At 59.1% G+C, this 12,500-nt stretch overlaps 1 long non-coding RNA gene across 1 annotated transcript in view; it reads left to right on the top strand.

Annotated features, from left to right (window-relative positions):
- Positions 1 to 4,651: 4,651 nt before the first annotated feature.
- The window catches only part of LOC142490886 (uncharacterized), a 25,217-nt gene continuing 17,368 nt past the window's right edge, over positions 4,652 to 12,500 (top strand). Inside the window, exons 1-2 of the long non-coding RNA XR_012800131.1 lie at positions 4,652 to 4,734; positions 11,394 to 11,482. This is a non-coding gene — a long non-coding RNA (uncharacterized LOC142490886). The remainder of the gene's footprint in view (positions 4,735 to 11,393; positions 11,483 to 12,500) is intronic.

Here is a 12,500-nt window from a genome sequence, read left to right as displayed (position 1 = left end):
ACCCCGGCGCCGCTACAGTCAGCGGGGGAGCGGAGCGAGCGCCCGGGACACACGCGGGGGAGCGGCCACAACACGCTGCCTCCCGCCTCACATCCACGTGGGAGCGGCCGGATGGGTGAGGCAGCATACCCACGGGCCTCGCCGCACGCTCCTCGGCACCGGCTCACCTCTCCCACCCCCCTCACAGCAAAGACCAGCCTACCCGGCGCCGCCTGCAACGCTCCTCGGCACCGCCGCCTCACCTCGAGCCGGAGGGCAGCGGGGGGGCTCCCGCCCTGCAGGAGGCCTCACCTCGAGCCGGAGGGCAGCGGGGGGGCTCCCGCCCTGCAGGAGGCCTCACCTCGAGCCGGAGGGCAGCGGGGGGGCTCCCGCCCTGCAGGAGGCCTCACCTCGAGCCGGGGGGCAGCGGGGGGGCTCCCGCCCTGCAGGAGGCCTCACCTCGAGCCGGAGGGCAGCGGGGGGGCTCCCGCCCTGCAGGAGGCCTCACCTCGAGCCGGAGGGCAGCGGGGGGGCTCCCGCCCTGCAGGAGGCTTCACCTCGAACCGGTGGGCAGCGGGGGGGCTCCCGCCCTGCAGGAGGCCTCACCTCGAGCCGGAGGCAGCGGGGGGGCTCCCGCCCTGCAGGAGGCCTCACCTCGAGCCGGGGGGGCTCCCGCCCTGCAGGAGGCCTCACCTCGAGCCGGGGGGGCTCCCGCCCTGCAGGAGGCCTCACCTCGAGCCGGAGGCAGCGGGGGGGCTCCCGCCCTGCAGGAGGCCTCACCTCGAGCCGGAGGCAGCGGGGGGGGCTCCCGCCCTGCAGGAGGCCTCACCTCGAGCCGGAGGCAGCGGGGGGGCTCCCGCCCTGCAGGAGGCCTCACCTCGAGCCGGAGGCAGAGGGGGGGCTCCCGCCCTGCAGGAGGCCTCACCTCGAGGAACATGCTGCCGACTGCAAGGTAAGCAGCTCTCCCCCCACACCCCCCCATTCCTTCATTGCCAGCCTCAACCCTCCATACATACACACACACACACACACATATATATATATATATATATATATATATATATATATATATATACACATACACATACACATACACAGAGACACACACACACACAGAGACCACACACACACACACACATGTAGGCGCACACACACACATGTAGGCACACACACACACACACGCACACACACACATGTAGGCACACACACACGTCCACAGACACACACATGTAGACACACACACATGTAGACACACACACACATGTAGACAGACACACACGCACACACACACACACACACACACACACACCTATACAGACACACGTATACACACACACACACGTATACACACAGGCACACGTAGACACACAGACACACGTAGACACACGTAGACACAAACAAACACGTAGACACACAGACACACCTATACACACAGACACACACCTATACACACACACACACACACCTATACACACACACACACACGTATACACACAGACACACACGTATACACACAGACACACACGTATACACACAGACACACACGTATACACACACACACGTTTACACACACACACACGTATACACACACACACACACGTACAAACACACACACACGTACAAACACACACGTAGACACACGTGTACACACACACACGTAGACACACACACAGACGTAGACACACGTACACACACGCACGTACACACACACACACACACACGTAGACACACACACACACGTAGACACACACACACACGTAGACACACACACACACGTATACGCACACACACGTATACACACACACACGTAGACACACACACACGTATACACACGCACGTAGACACACACACATGTACACGTAGACACACACACACATGTACACGTACACACACACACATGTACACGTATACTCACACACATGTACACGTACACACACACATGGAGACATACACACACACATGGAGACATACACACACGCACATGTACACATACACACACGTACACACACACACACATGTATACATACACATAATGTATACACACACATGTATACACACACACATGTATACACACACACATGTATACACACACACACACATACACACGTGTATACACACACAAACATGTATACACACAAATGTACACACACACATGTATACACACACACATACTATGTATACACACAAACATGTATACACACGTGTATACACACGTGTATACACACGTGTATACACACGTGTATATACACATGTGTATACACACACATGGAGACATACACACACGCACATGTACACATACACACACACACGTATACATACACATAATGTATACACACACACATGTATACACACACACACACACACGTGTATACACACACATGTATACACACACGTATACACACACAAACATGTATACACACACACAAACATGTATACACACACAAATGTACACACACACACAAACATGTATACACACACACAAACATGTATACACACACAAATGTACACACACACACACATGTACACACACACACACACACATACTATGTATACACACATGTGTATACACACACGTACACATGTATACACACACACACACAATATATACATACACACAATGTCTACACACACATGTGTATACACGTCTATACACACATGTGTATACACACACATGTGTATACACACACGTACACACACACACACACACGTACACATGTATACACACACACACACACACATACAATGTATACACACAAACATGTATACACACACACAAACATGTATACACACACACGTGTATACACACACACGTGTGTATACACACACACGTATACACACACACACTATCCCCAGCAAAACCACATCAGCACACCGCTATCCCATGCCCCCCCAGCACACTGGCATTCTCGGCTCCCCGCCATTCCCAGCCCCCATCAACACCATCAGCACCCACACATCGGCACCTTTGCACCTCCCCCATCGGCACACCCACATCCGCACCCCCACATCCGCACCCCCACATCAGCACCAAACCATCCAAACTCAGCACACCGATACAATCACCATCAGTACAGCCACAGCAGCAGTACCACCGCACATGGGCCGCGTTGACCACTCCTCACCCAAATGCCACACCCACACCACAAACATCCCGGGCAACGCCGGGGCTCTCAGCTAGTTTTAAATATAACGTGACTGTCCGCGCAGAGGGCCCCGACTCACGGGGCCTGGGACGCCAACCCCAGCAGACCCCCCCCCTGTTGGCGGCCCTGGCCACTTGCATTCCCCCACATCACTGCCACACCTTCACGTAATATGCAGCCCATCTCTTCAACAGTTGATGCGGTTTGGCTCTGGATGTCCACCGTGTACCCCAACTGGCACTTTCACAGTTAAATCAATAACTGTGTGCGTGTACGTTTAAAAACGAAAACTCTATCAATCGCAAATAACAATGGATGATTTTCTGCATAACTATATTTGTTTTCTAAAGTCTCTCCAACAGAGAAGTGGCGCAGCTTCCTGGCTCAGAGGAAGTGACTCTCATTTCATAGAGAATAACAACAGTCTTTTGACTATTTAAAAAAAAAAAAAGTTTTCCTACTGTACAATACTTTCTATTTTGCTACCTTTCGAGTAATGCTGATTCATTGTCTATGTGCTTTATAGCACCGCAATTAATCTAGATTCATTTATCCATATTACCTATGTTATCTTATTCTAATCCATCAAAGATCAGGTTAAATAGAGAAAATCTAAGTTAACCCTCTTGCTGCCAGCCAGCAGAAACACGGTATATATTGCTAGCCCCTCTGGCAGTGAAAGGGTGCTAATCTTCTTTGGGGGTTCTGTTTAGTGCCTGCGAGTCCATTTCACATGCAATTCCATAACCCAGGCTGTGCTGAAAAGCGGTGTAATACCACAGGCATACACTGACTGCTCATTTACATGTCAGTCACCACTCGAGTCTAGGCGCAAAGTTCACCTTTCCTGTCTTGCCTTTAAATTCTTTATGGGCAAGCTACCCAGCTACCTGAACAAGCTCCTTACCTAGGGTGACCACCAGTCCCCCTTTTGCCGGGACAGTCTCGGTTTTTCGGTTGCTGTCCCGGTTTCCCGTGTGTCCCGGAAATGTCCCGGATTTTCCCCGTGTGTTCCCGGTTTTTTTAATGTCCGCGGCGGTGCGCGAGTAATTAGCTGCGGTGCGCTGTGCGCGAGTGAGCGGCGGCGTGGAGGAGGAGATTGCAGCAGCCCGGCGGTGAGTATTTTTTTTTAATGTCAGGGGTTGGGCTTCTCCTGTAGAAACATGCTGGGCCTTGCTGATTGGAGGATGCGGCCCGGCATTGAACAAAGTCCCGCCCCCCCGGCATTTGCTACCTTGGCCAATCCCCTGCGTCCCGGCATTAAGCCCCGCCCATGGCATCATCGTTCTCCAAGGCCCGGCATGTGGGGATGGAAAAGGGTGCCTGGGGGGGGGGGCAGGGTCGGTATGCCTGTGGGGGTGGATGGGGGGCAGGACCGGTGTGCCTGGGGGTGGGCAGGGGGCAGGACCAGGGTGCCTGGGGGCGGGGGGCAGGACCAGGGTGCCTGGGGGCTGGGGGCAGGACCAGGGTGCCTGGGGGCGGGGGGCAGGACCAGGGTGCCTGGGGCGGGACTTCCGCTTCCTGCAGCAGAGCACACGTGGTGTGTGTCTCTGCCCACTCCTGGCTCCTTTGCACGGTGTCTCCCCCCTCTGCCCGCCCGGGGTGATAGGAGGTGGTTTTTTTTTCCTTTGCCTCCACCTTTGCCTCCTGTCCTGGCGCTCCAGTCCCCTTGGCGCGGGGGCGGGCAGTGGTGGCAGCGCGGTGTCCCCATTCTGCCCAGGGATCCTGTGGCTGCCCGCCGGGGGAGGGGAGGGGGGGGTGGGCGGCTGTTTGTACCTTTGCGTCCCGGGCCCGGCGCTCCCATCCACCCCCCCCCCTTGGTGCGGGAGATGAGTGAGGGTGCGGGGGTGGGTGCAGGGGGAGGCGGGGAGCCGCCTGCTCGTGGCTGCCTCTGTCTGTACTCCACTGTGTGTGTGTGTGTACCAGTGTGTGTGTGTGTGTGTGTGTGTGTGTGTGTGTGTGTGTACCAGTGTGTGTGTGTGTGTACCAGTGTGTATGTGTGTGTGTGTGTGTACCAGTGTGTGTGTGTGTGTGTACCTGTGTGTACCAGTGTGTGTGTACCAGTGTGTGTGTACCAGTGTGTGTGTGTACCAGTGTGTGTGTACCAGTGTGTGTGTACCAGTGTGTGTGTGTGTGTGTACCAGTGTGTGTGTGTGTGTGTGTGTACCATGTGTGTGTGTGTGTGTGTGTGTGTACCAGTGTGTATGTGTGTACCAGTGTGTGTGTGTGTTTGTGTGTGTACCAGTGTGTGTGTGTGTGTGTGTACCAGTGTGTGTGTGTGTGTGTGTGTGTGTGTGTACCAGTGTGTGTGTGTGTACCAGTGTGTGTTTGTGTACCAGTGTGTGTGTGTGTACCAGTGTGTGTGTGTACCAGTGTGTGTGTGTACCAGTGTGTGTACCAGTGTGTGTGTGTGTACCAGTGTGTGTGTGTGTGTGTGTGTGTACCAGTGTGTGTGTGTGTGTGTACCATTGTGTGTGTGTGTGTGTGTGTGTGTGTGTGTACCAGTGTGTGTGTTTGTGTACCAGTGTGTGTGTGTGTACCAGTGTGTGTGTGTGTACCAGTGTGTGTGTGTACCAGTGTGTGTGTGTGTGTGTGTGTGTGTGTGTGTGTGTGTACCAGTGTGTGTGTGTGTGTGTACTAGTGTGTGTGTGTACCAGTGTGTGTGTGTGTACCAGTGTGTGTGTGTGTCTCCCTCTCTCCCTGTCACTCCCTGTCTCCCCCTCTCTCCCCCTCACTCCCTGTCTCCCCCTCTCTCCCCCTCTCCCTGTCCGTCTCCCTCTCTCTCCCTGTCTCCCTCTCTCTCTCTCTGTCCCTGTCTCCCTCTCTATCTCTGTCCCTGTCTCCCTCTCTCTCTCTGTCCCTGTCTCTCCCTGTCCCTGTCTCCCTCTCTCTGTCCCCGTCTCTCTCTCTCTATCCCTGTCTCTCTCTCTCTCTCTCCCTGTCTCTCTCTCTCCCTCTCCCTCCCCATCTCTCTCCCTCCCTCCCTTCCCGTCTCTCTCTCCCTCCCTCCCCGTCTCTCTCCCTCCCTCCCTCCCTCCCTCCCTGTCTCTCTCCCTCCCTCCCTCCCCGTCTCTCTCCCTCCCTCCCTCCCCGTCTCTCTCCCTCCCTCCCCGTTTCTCTCCCTCCCTTCCCTCCCCGTCTCTCTCCCTCCCTCCCTGTCTCTCTCCTTCCCTCCCCGTCTCTCTCCCTTCCTCCCCGTCTCTCTTCCTCCCTCCCTCCCCATCTCTCTCCCTCCCTCCCCGTCTCCCTCCCTCCCCATCTCTCTCCCTCCCTCCCCCCCGTCTTTCTCCCTCCCTCCCTTCCCGTCTCCCTCCCTCCCTCCCCGTCTCTCTCCCTCCCTCCCTGTCTCTCTCCCTCCCTCCCTCCCCGTCTCCCTCCCTCCCCCCTCCCCGTCTCTCTCCCTCCCTCCCCGTCTCTCTCCCTCCCTCCCCGTCTCTCTCCCTCCTCCCTCCCCATCTCTCTCCCTCCCTCCCATCTCTCTCCCTCCCTCCCCGTCTCTCTCCCTCCCTCCCCGTCTCTCTCCCTCCCTCCCCGTCTGTCTCCCTCCCCATCTCTCTCCCTCCTTCCCTCTCCGTCTCTCTCCCTCCCTCCCTCCCCGTCTCTCCCTCCCTCCCCGTCTCCCTCCCTCCCTCCCCGTCTCTCTCCCTCCCTCCCTCCCTGTCTCTCTCCCTCCCTCCCTCCCTCCCCGTCTCTCTCCCTCCCTCCCTCCCCGTCTCTCTCCCTCCCTCCCTCCCCGTCTCTCTCCCTCCCCGTCTCTATCCCTCCCTCCCCGTCTCTCTCCCTCCCTCCCCGTCTCTCTCCCCGTCTCTCTCCCTCCCTCCCTCCCCGTCTCTCTCCTTCCCTCCCTCCCCGTCTCTCTCCCTCCCCGTCTATCTCTCTCTGTCCCTCCCCATCTCCCTCCCTCCCCGTCTCTCTCCCTCCCTCCCCGTCTCTCCCTCCCTCCCTCCCCCTCTCTCTCCCTCCCTCCCTCCCTCCCCGTCTCTCTCCCTTTCTCCCCGTCTCTCTCCCTCCCTCCCCGTCTCTCTCCCTCCCCGTCTCTCTCCCTCCCTCCCCGTCTCTCTCCCTCCCTCCCTCCCTCCCTCCACGTCTCTCTCCCTCCCTCCCTCCCCATCTCTCTCCCTCCCTCCCTCCCTCCCCATCTCTCTCCCTCCCTCCTTCCCCGTCTCTCTCCCTCCCCATCTCTCTCCCTCCCTCCCCGTCTCTCTCCCTCCCTCCCCGTCTCCCTCCCTCCCCGTCTCTCTCCCTCCTTCCCTCCCCGTTTCTCTCCCTCCTTCCCTCCCCGTCTCTCTCCCTCCCTCCCCGTCTCTCTCCCTCCCTCCCCGTCTCTCTCCCTCCCTCCCTCCCCGTCTCTCTCCCTCCCTCCCCGTCTCTCTCCCTCCCTCCCCGTCTCTCTCCCTCCTTCCCTCCCCGTCTCTCTCCCTCCCTCCCCGTCTCTCTCCCTCCCTCCCCGTCTCTCTCCCTCCCTCCCCGTCTCTCTCCCTCCCTCCCCGTCTCTCTCCCTCCCTCCCCATCTCTCTCCCTCCCTCCCCGTCTCTCTCCCTCCCTGTCTCCCTCCCTCCGTCTCCCTCCCTCGGTCTCCCTCCCTCCCATCTCCCTCCCGTCTCCCTCCCACCATCCCGTCTCCCTCCCACCCTCCCGTTTCCCTCCCACCCTCCCGTCTCCCTCCCTCCCGTCTCCCTCCTTCCCCATCTCTCTCCCTCCCTCCCTCCCCATCTCTCTCCCTCCCTCCCTCCCCATCTCTCTCCCTCCCTCCCTCCCCGTCTCTCTCCCTCCCTTCCTCCCCGTCTCTCTCCTCCCTCCCCGTCTCTCTCCCTCCCTCCCTTCCTCCCCGTCTCCCTCCCTCCCTGTCTCTCACCCTCCCCGTCTCTCTCCCTCCCTCCCCGTCTCTCTCCCTCCCTCCCCGTCTCTCTACCTCCCTCCCCGTCTCTCTCCCTCCCTCCCCGTCTCTCTCCCTCCTCGTCTCTCTCCCTCCCTCCCTCCCCGTCTCTCTCCCTCCCTCCCTCCCTCCCCGTCTCTCTCCCTCCCTCCCCGTCTCTCTCCCTCCCTCCCCGTCTCTCTCCCTCCCTCCTCGTCTCTCTCCCTCCCTCCCTGTCTCTCTCCCTCCCTCCCGTCTCCCTCCCGTCTCCCTCCCACCCTCCCATCTCCCTCCCACCCTCCTGTCTCCCTCCCACCCTCCCGTCTCCCTCCCGTCTCCCTCCCGTCTCCCTCCCTCCCTCCCCGTCTCTCTCCCTCCCTCCCTCCCTCCCTGTCTCTCTCCCTCCCTCCCCGTCTCTCTCCCTCCCTTCCTCCCCGTCTCTCTCCTCCCTCCCCGTCTCTCTCCCTCCCTCCCTTCCTCCCCGTCTCCCTCCCTCCCTGTCTCTCTCCCTCCCTGTCTCTCTCCCTCCCTCCCTCCCCGTCTCTCTCCCTCCCTCCCCGTCTCTCTCCCTCCCTCCCCATCTCTCTACCTCCCTCCCCGTCTCTCTCCCTCCCTCCCCGTCTCTCTCCCTCCTCGTCTCTCTCCCTCCCTCCCTCCCCGTCTCTCTCCCTCCCTCCCTCCCTCCCCGTCTCTCTCCCTCCCTCCCCGTCTCTCTCCCTCCCTCCCCGTCTCTCTCCCTCCCTCCTCGTCTCTCTCCCTCCCTCCCTGTCTCTCTCCCTCCCTCCCGTCTCCCTCCCGTCTCCCTCCCACACTCCCATCTCCCTCCCACCCTCCCGTCTCCCTCCCACCCTCCCGTCTCCCTCCCGTCTCCCTCCCTCCCTCCCCGTCTCTCTCCCTCCCTCCCTCCCTCCCTCCCTCCCTGTCTCTCTCCCTCCCTCCCCGTCTCTCTCCCTCCCTCCCTCCCCGTCTCCCTCCCTACCTCCCCGTCTCTCTCCCTCCCTCCCCGACTCTCTCCCTCCCTCCCTCCCCGTCTCTCTCCCTCTCTCCCTCCCCGTCTCTCTCCCTCCCTGTCTCTCTCCCTCCCTGTCTCTCTCCCTCCCTCCCCGTCTCCCTCCCTCCCTCCCCGTCTCTCTCCCTCCCCGTCTCCCTCCCTCCCCGTCTCTCTCCCTCCCTCCCTCCCTCCCCGTCTCTCTCCCTCCCCCCGTCTCTCTCCCTCCCCGTCTCTCTCCCTCCCTCCCCGTCTCTCTCCCTCCCTCTCTCCCTCCCTCTCTCCCTCTCTCCCTCCCTCTCTCCCTCTCTCCCTCCTTCCCTCCCCCTCTCCCTCCTTCCCTCCCTCCCCGTCGCTCTCCCTCCCCGTCGCTCTCCCTCCCTCCCCGTCGCTCTCCCTCCCTCCCCGTCGCTCTCCCTCCCCGTCTCTCTCCCTCCCCGTCTCTCTCCCTCCCTCCCTCCCCGTCTCTCTCCCTCCCCATCTCTCTCTCTCTCCCTCCCCATCTCTCTCTCTCCCTCCCTCCCCGCCTCTCCCTCCCTCCCCGTCTCTCTCCCTCCCTCCCCATCTCTCTCTCTCCCCTCCCTCCCTCCCTCCCCATCTCTCTCCCTCTCTCCCTCCATCCCTGTCTCTCTCTCTCCCTTCCTCCCCGTCTCTCTCTCTCCCTCCCTCCCAGTCTCTCTCTCTCCCTCCCTCCCCGTCTCTCTCTCTCCCTCCCTCCTCGTCTCTCTCTCTCCCTCCCTCCTCGTCTCTCTCTCTCCCTCCCTCCCCGTCTCTCTCCCTCCCTCCCGTCTCTCTCCCTCCCTTCCCGTCTCTCTCCCCCCCCCCCTCCCCGTCTCTCTCCCTCCCCATCTCTCTCTCTCCCTCCCCGTCTCTCTCTCTCCCTCCCTCCCCGTCTCTCTCTCTCCCTCCCTCCCCGTCTCTCTCTCTCCCTCCCTCCCCATCTCCCTCCCTCCCCGTCTCTCTCCCTCCCTGTCTCTCTCCCTCCCTTCCCGTCTCTCTCTCTCCCTCCCCCCCTCCCCGTCTCTCTCCCTCCCCATCTCTCTCTCTCCCTCCCCGTCTCTCTCTCTCTCTCCCCGTCTCTCTCTCTCCCTCCCTCCCTGTCTCTCTCCTCCCTCCCCGTCTCTCTCCCTCCCTCCCCGTCTCTCTCCTTCCCTCCCTCCCCGTCTCTCTCACTTCCTCCCCGTCTCTCTCCCTCCCTCCCTCCTTGTCGCTCTCCCTCCCTCCCCGTCTCCCTCCCTCCCCGTCTCCCTCCCTCCCCGTCTCCCTCCCTCCCCGTCTCCCTCCCTCCCTCCCCATCTCCCTCCCTCCCCGTCTCTCTCTCTCCCTCCCCGTCTCTCTCTCTCCCTCCCCGTCTCTCTCTCTCCCTCCCCATCTCTCTCTCTCCCTCCCTCCCCGTCTCTCTCTCTCTCCCTCCCTCCCCGTCTCCCTCCCTCCCCGTCTCCCTCCCTCCCTGTCTCTCTCCCTCCCCGTCTCTCTCCCTCCCCGTCTGTCTCCCTCCCTCCCCGTCTCTCTCCCTCCCTCCCCGTCTCTCTCCCTCCCTCCCTCTCCATCTCTCTCCCTCCTTCCCTGTCTCTCTCCCTCCCTCCCTCCCTCCCTCCCCATCGCTCTGTCTCCCTCCCTCCCCATCTCCCTCCCTCCCCGTCTCCCTCCCTCCCCTTCTCCCTCCCTCTCCATCTCCCTCCCTCCCCGTCTCCCTCCCTGTCTCCCTCCCTCCCCATCTCCCTCCCTCCCCGTCTCCCTCCCCGTCTCCCTCCCTCCCCATCTCCCTTCCCGTCTCTCTCCCTCCCTCCCCGTCTCTCTCACTCCCTCCCCGTCTCTCTCCCTCCCTCCCCGTCTCTCTCCCTCCCTCCCCGTCTCTCTCCCTCCCTCCCCGTCTCCCTCCCTCCCCGTCTCCCTCCCTCCCGGTCTCCCTCCCTCCCTGTCTCCCTCCCTCCCTCCCCGTCTTCCTCCCTCCCCGTCTCCCTCCCTCCCTGTCTCCCTCCCTCCCTGTCTCCCTCCCTCCCCGTCTCCCTCCCTCCCCGTCTCCCTCCCTCCCCGTCTCTCTCCCTCCCTTCCCATCTCTCTCCCTCCCTCCCCGTCTCTCTCCCCGTCTCTCTCCCTCCCTTCCCATCTCTCTCTCTCCCTCCCCATCTCTCTCCCTCTCTCCCCGTCTCTCTCTCTCCCTCTGTCTCTCTTTCTCCCCCCCCCCCCTCTCTCTCTCTCCCCCTCCCTCTCTCTCCCCCTGTCTCTCCCTCTGTCTCTCCCTCTCCCCCTGTCTCTCTCTCTCCCTCTCCCCCTGTCTCTCTCTCTCCCTCTCCCCCTGTCTCTCTCTCTCCCTCTCCCCCTGTCTCTCTCTCCCTCTCCCCCTGTCTCTCTCTCTCTCCCCCTCTATGTCTTATCTTAACTGCCGTATACCTACACCGAAATAACCTATTCTGCTTTCTTCCAGATCTGACTCAAGTTTCACGCGGGAGACATCGGAAGACAGGTAGGGAACACCTACCCTCCAGTATAGTACCTTGAAGGACTGCGGATCAGGTAAGATCCCAGGCGGGATTGCTGCTTTAGAAATTGTAAAGCGGGGGCATCCTGACACTGGTTAATTGGTACAGAATCATTCACATCTGGGTTTTTTTTTCTTCGATTAGTGAGGCACACACACACACACACACACACACACACACACACACACACACACACACACACACACACACACACACACACACACACACACACACACACACACACACACACACACACACACACACACACACACACACACGTAACAAGGACTAATGGTAGTAAAGTATTAGTGTACTACAATTAAAAAAAAATGTCCCGGTTTTTCATTTTCAAAATCTGGTCACCCTATCCTCACCTCTACCACATGCAGCACTTATCACCTGAGATCTGACTCCAAAATACTAATCATGGTCCCAAGGCTCAACAAAGTATCCGGCCGTTCCTCCTTCTCCTACCGTGCACCCCAAAACTGGAACAACCCACCAGAGACTCTCACATCCACCACCAGTCTAAATTCTTTCAAATCTAAGGCTGTCTCACATTTTAATCTGGTCTGTAACTGTTTCATACGCCCATAACATATATTTTCTTTAACTGTGCATGCAATGTCTTGTATATAATGTATACCCTGTTCATTTGTGTAACTGTATTTGTAACCATGTATTATTTGTCTTAACTCTGTGCCCAGGACATACTTGAAAACGAGAGGTAACTCTCAATGTATTACTTCCTGGTAAAATATTTTATAAATAAATAAATAAATAATTACCCAGAATCCCTGGCTGCAGTGGAAGCACTGTATGCTGAGAGATAATTGGGAAAGACAGGGTTTGCAGACATGTGAACGTGCTCTTAACGTGGTATTTTTATTTGCTGCACATCAGGACCATAACTCTCCACCTATTTTTGCACGATAACCCCTACCTTACTTTTAAAATACAGGTCTCACCCTTCATTTGATGCCACGGTTTCTGTGAAGTCGCTTTGTGGGTTAGGTTGTTCTAGTTATTCTGTAGATTCAACTGTAACTTTT

This window comes from Ascaphus truei, chromosome 3, assembly GCF_040206685.1.
Source record: "Ascaphus truei isolate aAscTru1 chromosome 3, aAscTru1.hap1, whole genome shotgun sequence".
Taxonomy (NCBI): Eukaryota; Metazoa; Chordata; class Amphibia; order Anura; family Ascaphidae; genus Ascaphus; species Ascaphus truei.
This window is presented reverse-complemented; position numbering and strand designations above follow the sequence as displayed.